The sequence below is a fragment of the Heterocephalus glaber genome, unplaced genomic scaffold, assembly GCF_053883595.1.
Source record: "Heterocephalus glaber isolate CG9 unplaced genomic scaffold, H.glaber_assembly_v1.0 deba00000621, whole genome shotgun sequence".
NCBI lineage: Eukaryota > Metazoa > Chordata > Mammalia > Rodentia > Bathyergidae > Heterocephalus > Heterocephalus glaber.
In genome coordinates this window covers 16,672,732-16,679,269 of record NW_028258153.1, presented here as the reverse complement: position 1 = coordinate 16,679,269, position 6,538 = coordinate 16,672,732, and the positions used below count along the sequence as shown (strand labels likewise).

General features: G+C 39.2%; 1 pseudogene; it reads right to left on the bottom strand.

Annotated features, from left to right (window-relative positions):
- LOC101725807 (importin-7 pseudogene) lies at nt 1-5,905 on the bottom strand (annotated as a pseudogene).
- Between the last annotated feature and the right edge of the window lie 633 nt (nt 5,906-6,538).

The following is a 6,538-nucleotide window of genomic DNA, read 5'->3' as shown; positions in this document are numbered from 1 at the left end:
CTGACAAATGTTTAAAGATCAATAAAAGCTTATTTTTGAACATGCAGTTAGGAAGAGAGGGAAGCAATCCAACTTCTCTACACTGTCTTGCTGCTGGCTTGTTTTTGCAGTGATATCAGTAGTGGTTTCTGGATGGAACCATGTGCCTTCAGCCCATCTAGTTATGATCAGATACCACAATCATCAAGAGGGTAGAGGGCGCTGGTGTTAAAATATCAAATTTTAAGTGTGCATTGTGCACTCTTTCTAGGTGCAGGATAAAAACAGGCCAATGAAGGGGGAAATTATAATTAGGAACAAAACTGTAACCAAATCAAGACACAGTAGCCAAATTAAGTTCTTTTTAATAGATTGCATATATAGATGTTTAGCCATACTCTAAGATCAACTCTTTGAAGAGCAGAACTTTATATCCAATTTACATGCTTTAGATACCGCCTTTCTTATTTGTTACAGTAAGGTCTTGTATCCAAATATCCACTTGTACACTGAGAGCTTTAGGGAAAAAAACAGGACACAGAGGGAGTTGCCATTTTTAACAGCAATGAAATATCACTAACCCCTTTTTACATACCGAATTCAAGTCACTATCAGAGGTGAGTGCACCACAAAGTCACTAGGTACAAAATTGCTAGTTCATTTTTAAATTAATAATTTGAAATTACCCCTGCCCCCCACCCTATTATATCCCTTTTATAAACAGCAAACATTTTTCCTTTTATACATAGGCTAGCAGGCTTGTTTCAGTACGAAAGTACTAGTTCATTTACAGATTTTTAAATCAGTTATGTAGTGCTACAATAAATGTCCAATAATCTACATAGGAACAATCTTTGATGAATGAAAATGATGAAGACTGAATACGGCTATCAGATTAGCTTATCTTATTTACAAATAAAGGATATCCAATGGTGAGGAGACAGAAATTGGACAAATACTCATAGGTGTAAAAATTACATCTACCTTTGAGCTTTTTTATACTGTATATGAGACATTTGAAATAGTCCTGTAGCCCCTGCCTATTTTTTTCCTCAGGAAAAGAAAAGCTGCCTTCATGACATCCCCTCTTGTTTCAGATTTCCACAGTGTCACTTGAAGCTTCAGTCAGGATCTTACTTTCTTCAAAAAATAAAGAAAATACTCACTAGTTACCCTCCCCCTCAATCCCTCTGGTTTCTCATCCAGTGCCAGGTTGCATGATCAGGTCCCATCTCCTAGGTTTTCTTCTTTTTTTTTTTCTGTCCATCTATTGATCAATTAGTTTAGAGTAGATAACACGAACCAGTTCTGGAACCACTACAAGGAGGAACACAAGCTCTTCACAACAACCACACAGCAGGAAAGAAAATGATGATAACTCAATTCATCCCTGGTGCCAGGCCTCCAAAATTGAAAGAACTTGGCACAACTGGAGTGCTGAATTTGTATCTTCCATGCTTTTCAATCATTTTGGATTCATGAGCTGCTCTTCTTTGATCAGCGAGAGTTGCTATGTCCTGTAACTGTTTTCTTTGTTCTTCATTAAGACCATGAGTCAGAGCCTGATACCACACAGGATTATGATTTTGAATAGTTTGAAAGATAGATTTAAATATCTGATACTCATCAACAAGGTTGTCTTCATCATCAATGATTGTGGAATAGCCTTCCAGAGCAGTTTCCTCAGCATCATCTTCTTCCCAAGCTTCATCATCTACATCTTCACCTGCTTGCCTAGCCAAAATCTCCAAATATTCTTGCCCATCTTCATCAATATCATCTTCATCACTCCCCAGCTCCTCAGTTTCATTGTCATCCTCAGCTTTATCGTCACTGTCACTGTCATTCTCATGTTCTGCATGACAGGCATACGCTCTTTTTAATCCATTAAACAAAAGAATAAAAGCTGGCAAAATTTTCCAGAAACCTGATATAAAACTTGTGGTATTTGTTCCATATCAATAAGAGCACAGAGACCCAGAACACACATTTTTCTATCATGAAACCCCAAGAAACAGTCAACATCATTAAGCCACTATAATAAAATGATCTGTAACTGGTTCAACATTATTAGGGAAGCAAAGATTTTCTAAGGTATTGAGTAGCAGGTGTGGATTATAATACAAAGCTACAACGGCAGCAACTTGCAGACACATCGTTTGAAGTTCACTTGTCTTAACCTCTCTTGTCCGTCTCTCTAAAACTGCTTCCATGAATAAGGGAATGCACTGGTCGATGCCACGCCCTTTGCACTGTAGAATGATGACCTCTAACAATTTTGCAGCATAACACTCTGCATCTTCCCCAGAAACTCCTGTAAGAACCTTTTTGCACATACTGTATATCATTTCAACATACTTGGTATCAGATAGAAGAAGTGTGTCTGTATCGACTGTTGCATAATTATGCAGAAGAGGCATCATGTCTGTAAAGTAATCAAAGCCATCTTGCTGAAAGACCTCAAATACAAGGGGCAGTAGCTGTCACATCTGTGCAGACACTTGTTGACAGGCCAAACTATGTGCCAATGAAAAGATCTCCTCATAGAATTCTAAGACATGCTGTTGTAAGACAGTGCTGACGACTTGTACGCAGATTCCCTCAAGCTGCTGGGTTATCTCTTTATTATCTTCAACTACACTAAGAAGTGTGTCAGTTGTATTAAGAATTCCCATGGCCATAACTGCTTTGTCATCACTTCCCTCTTCATCTGGCCCAGTCTGAATTACTTGGTTAAATGTCATTGCCAAATGTGTCATTTCTACTGCAATAGGAGTAACCTCTTCACTATATTCACAGATCATTTTCTGAATTACATTGGTAAGATCATCATTTTCTGTTTCTCTCATAAAATGAAGAAGAGCCTGCATTACAGGTCTGATAAATGGTGTGATATATTCTTTAGCTTTTTCTTGATTGCCGATCAACACCTGGAGTGCAATGGCAGCTTCCAGGAATTTCTCTATCATCAATCAGACATCTTCTTGTCAGCTCTAATGCTGTTTGTAGGTTTGATCACTTTTGAACTTCACTTCACAAAAATAGTGAAGTACCCAGCAAGCCCTTGCTCTCATGTAGCCTAGTTCACTACTGAAGAGAGGAAACACATGATTCTGCAACATGTATTCCATCTGATCTTTGTGGATCTTTTTCTTCAGAAGTATTTCAGCTAAAGAGCCAATCATATGCAAGCCTCCATCTTTTTTTTGAGGATCAGCATTTGGTTCTGTAAGAATCTGTTGACAAAATCCCATAGTCTTCTGCAATACCTCTTTCCTCTTACTACAGGCTATAAACAAAAGTGTCTGGGCAGCAGTGGTTGGAGAAATGAAATCTTCAAAGACATCAAACTTCATGCGTATATATTCATAAGGGTCTTCTCACCAAAGTTCCTCATCAGCATCTGTATAACACATCAATGGAAAAATAACATCTTGGATAATGCCTTGTAAGTGAGGCTTCAGATTCTTCCAAATAAGGGCATGGGAAACTGCTTGATTAATGTAATTTAATGTTTGCTGAAGAACTCGAGGAGCCATATATTGCTTCTCCTTATACTGATACAACACCTTCAATAAAACTTGCTGGACACCAACAGCAAATGCTTTCAGAAATACTTCAGCAAATTCATTACACTCCTTGGAAACATTGCCAGGGCTTCCATATCTTTCAAAAAGCCTGGCTAAAATATGTAAAGCTCACTTCTTACACTTCCACCATGGTAATTCAGGTCTACCATCTTCAACTTGAAGTGTTTCATTAACAGCATCCCTATTCACAACAGTCTTCAAAATTTCTACCCATTCTGTCAGGTTCTGTTGATTTATCAGCTCCAGGGGTAATGCATACTGAATAAGAGCATAGAAGATCTTGAATATTTGTTTCTGGATGAGAACAGACTGATCAGACTGATCTGAAAGAAGCTGGATAAAACGATCCTTTAGAACTGGCAGAATATGCTGCATTGCCACCACCAAAGGACTCCGCTCTTCTGGTTTCTTATACTCATAATTTTTCACAAGCTGGTAAAGACATAGGAGAATTCCTAACCAACAAGCACTATTATCAGACTGGAGATAAAAGCCAGTCTTGTCCACAATGACAGTCCAGCGGCTTGGATAATCATGCTTGATGATGTGATGAATACATGTAGTAAGCTGTACCCTGATGAGCTCAGGAGAATGGATAATGGCTTCTACAATATTTTCTCGAATGCCATGTCGATCTTCCTCTGGTATAGTATAAGGAGATATATCCCCTGGTAATGTTTCCCGATCAGGCCAATACTGTGTTATCATATTTTTCAAATAGACAACACCTGCCTGTCTCACAGGTAAATCCAGTTGTTCTGACATGGTAATCTGGAGCAGTGTTGAAACAAAATTCAGGGACTTGTGTGCTTCATTGAGCTGGCCTCGCGCAGGGCTGGGTCCATGGTGGCCCGCAGGGCCTCGATAATGGTGTTGGGGTCCACTGCGGAGCGGACTCGGTCAAACCCGGGGCACGGGTGCTACTGGGCCAGGAATAGCGCCACACACTGCGCACATGGACCTGCCGCACTTCGCAGCGGCAGCCGGCGCGAAAGGGAAGAGAAGCGCCAAGGCCTCCGATTGAACCTCTTCGCCTCGGAGTGGAGGCGAATAATGACTCTTGAGGGAACTATCCACAAAAGCTGTATTAATCCCTTCCAAGAATGGCACTTTCATTGATTTAATCACTTCTCACTACGCCTCACTTCTTAAGTTTCCACTACCTCTCAACACTACCACAGCTGGGACCACGCTTTCACACATTCAAACCATAGCATTAAGTCAACAAAAATGTGGTTGTGAGAGTTAATAAATCCTGCAACTTAGAGATAAACATCATTAATGTTGATTTTTCCATACTCTTTCAAACACACACACACACACACACACGAAGTGAGAATGGGACTGTACATTACATATTCTTTTTTTTTTTTTTTTGCTACCAGGGATCGAACTGGGGACCTTGCACTTGCAAGGCAGGCAGCAGAACCACCGAGCTAAATCCCTGGTCTGACGCTACATATTCTTTTGACAGATGTTATTTTACTTAAAATACCATGAAAATATTTCTGAATCAATGGGTATAGACCCACATTGTCAGTAGCCAATTGATACACATATATTCAACAATATCTGTGGTGGGCATTAAAAATTGTGAAAGTTTTCCTGAAGTCATCAAGCTGCAAAATGGGAATTATAAATAACATTAATCATTGATATTTTAGGTAATGAATAAATATTAATGCTACAAGATATTAAGCAGAACAGAAATTTTCATTTGGATTTGGGGTTCATATTCATTTAAATGAATTGAAATTTAGGTACTTAGTGACATTATAAACACATTATTGGGAAGGGAAATTCTTTGTACACAAAGGCTTCCTATTTAAAAGGCACTTTTAAACATCTAAGAAAACTACCTATTCCATTTAAGAAACAAAGCATCTTACAGAAAGAGTGTAGCAGATCTCTAGGTATTCTGCCAATTAAATCCACGTAAATTAACCTTTCCATTTGTCGTCGATTTGCACCTAATTGAACCCATGTGGATTCTACTTTCCAATGGTTAGTATTCCCAGAAAGAAATTATTTCTAGATTACTTTGGTAGTTATAACTGTCTGTCCTTGCTAACCTCTTCTAGGAGAAAATAATTGTTCTATAAAGGAAAATGTTTATGGGAGGGGAAATAAAGCATTATCTATATTTAGAAAGGGATAATAAGGTATGGAGGAAATGCCTTCCTCAGTGGGCACCTAGAACCTGGAGGCATAGTTGTTTTCATCAGCTTGTTCAGGAGTCTTCCTAGAGCAGTTGGCTGTCACTGTTTGTCAGCCCAAGCTCCCTTCTCTCAGACAGCAGCTCCTTCGTAGGTGGTGCCAACAATCACAAAGTCCATCTCTAAAACAGTCGCTGACATATGACCAAGGCGGGCCAGTTGAGTACATTGTCCTTGAGGAAGTTCTCATGGTTCAGGGATAGCATCTCAGCATGTGCAAGACCACAGGAGTCTTTCTGAGACAGCTGATCCAGACATTAAGGGAAGAGAAGGGGATTTTGAACTGCAGCCACCAGATAATCCTAGCATTTCTAGGGACTATCTAAAGGGAAACTCATTTCAGGATGAAGCCTGCACAAGGAAATCATACCATGGTTAGAACCCTTGAATTCATCTTTGTGCAATAACAGCTGTGACTTTCTAGGTCTGTGAGTCAATTAATCTTGTTTCAATTTAAACTCTTTTAATTTTAATTTTTAGTTCTGCCATGCTGGGGAGGGAATACAGGGCCTTGTGAATGCTAGACAATTGCTCTACTCTTGCAACCAAAGAAGGCTAATAAAACTTAGAATCATATAACAAACTTCTATGAGTAAGAAGAGATCCCAGAGTTAAGCTCAATTCCCACCCATACAGAAATCTTCTCTGTTATTTGTGAATATTTGGGCTCCTCATTGACTAGAATGTTTGCCTTTGTGTAAGACAGCCCATTACATTGCTGGATTCTTCTAGCTCCCTGAAAGTCCATTTTTA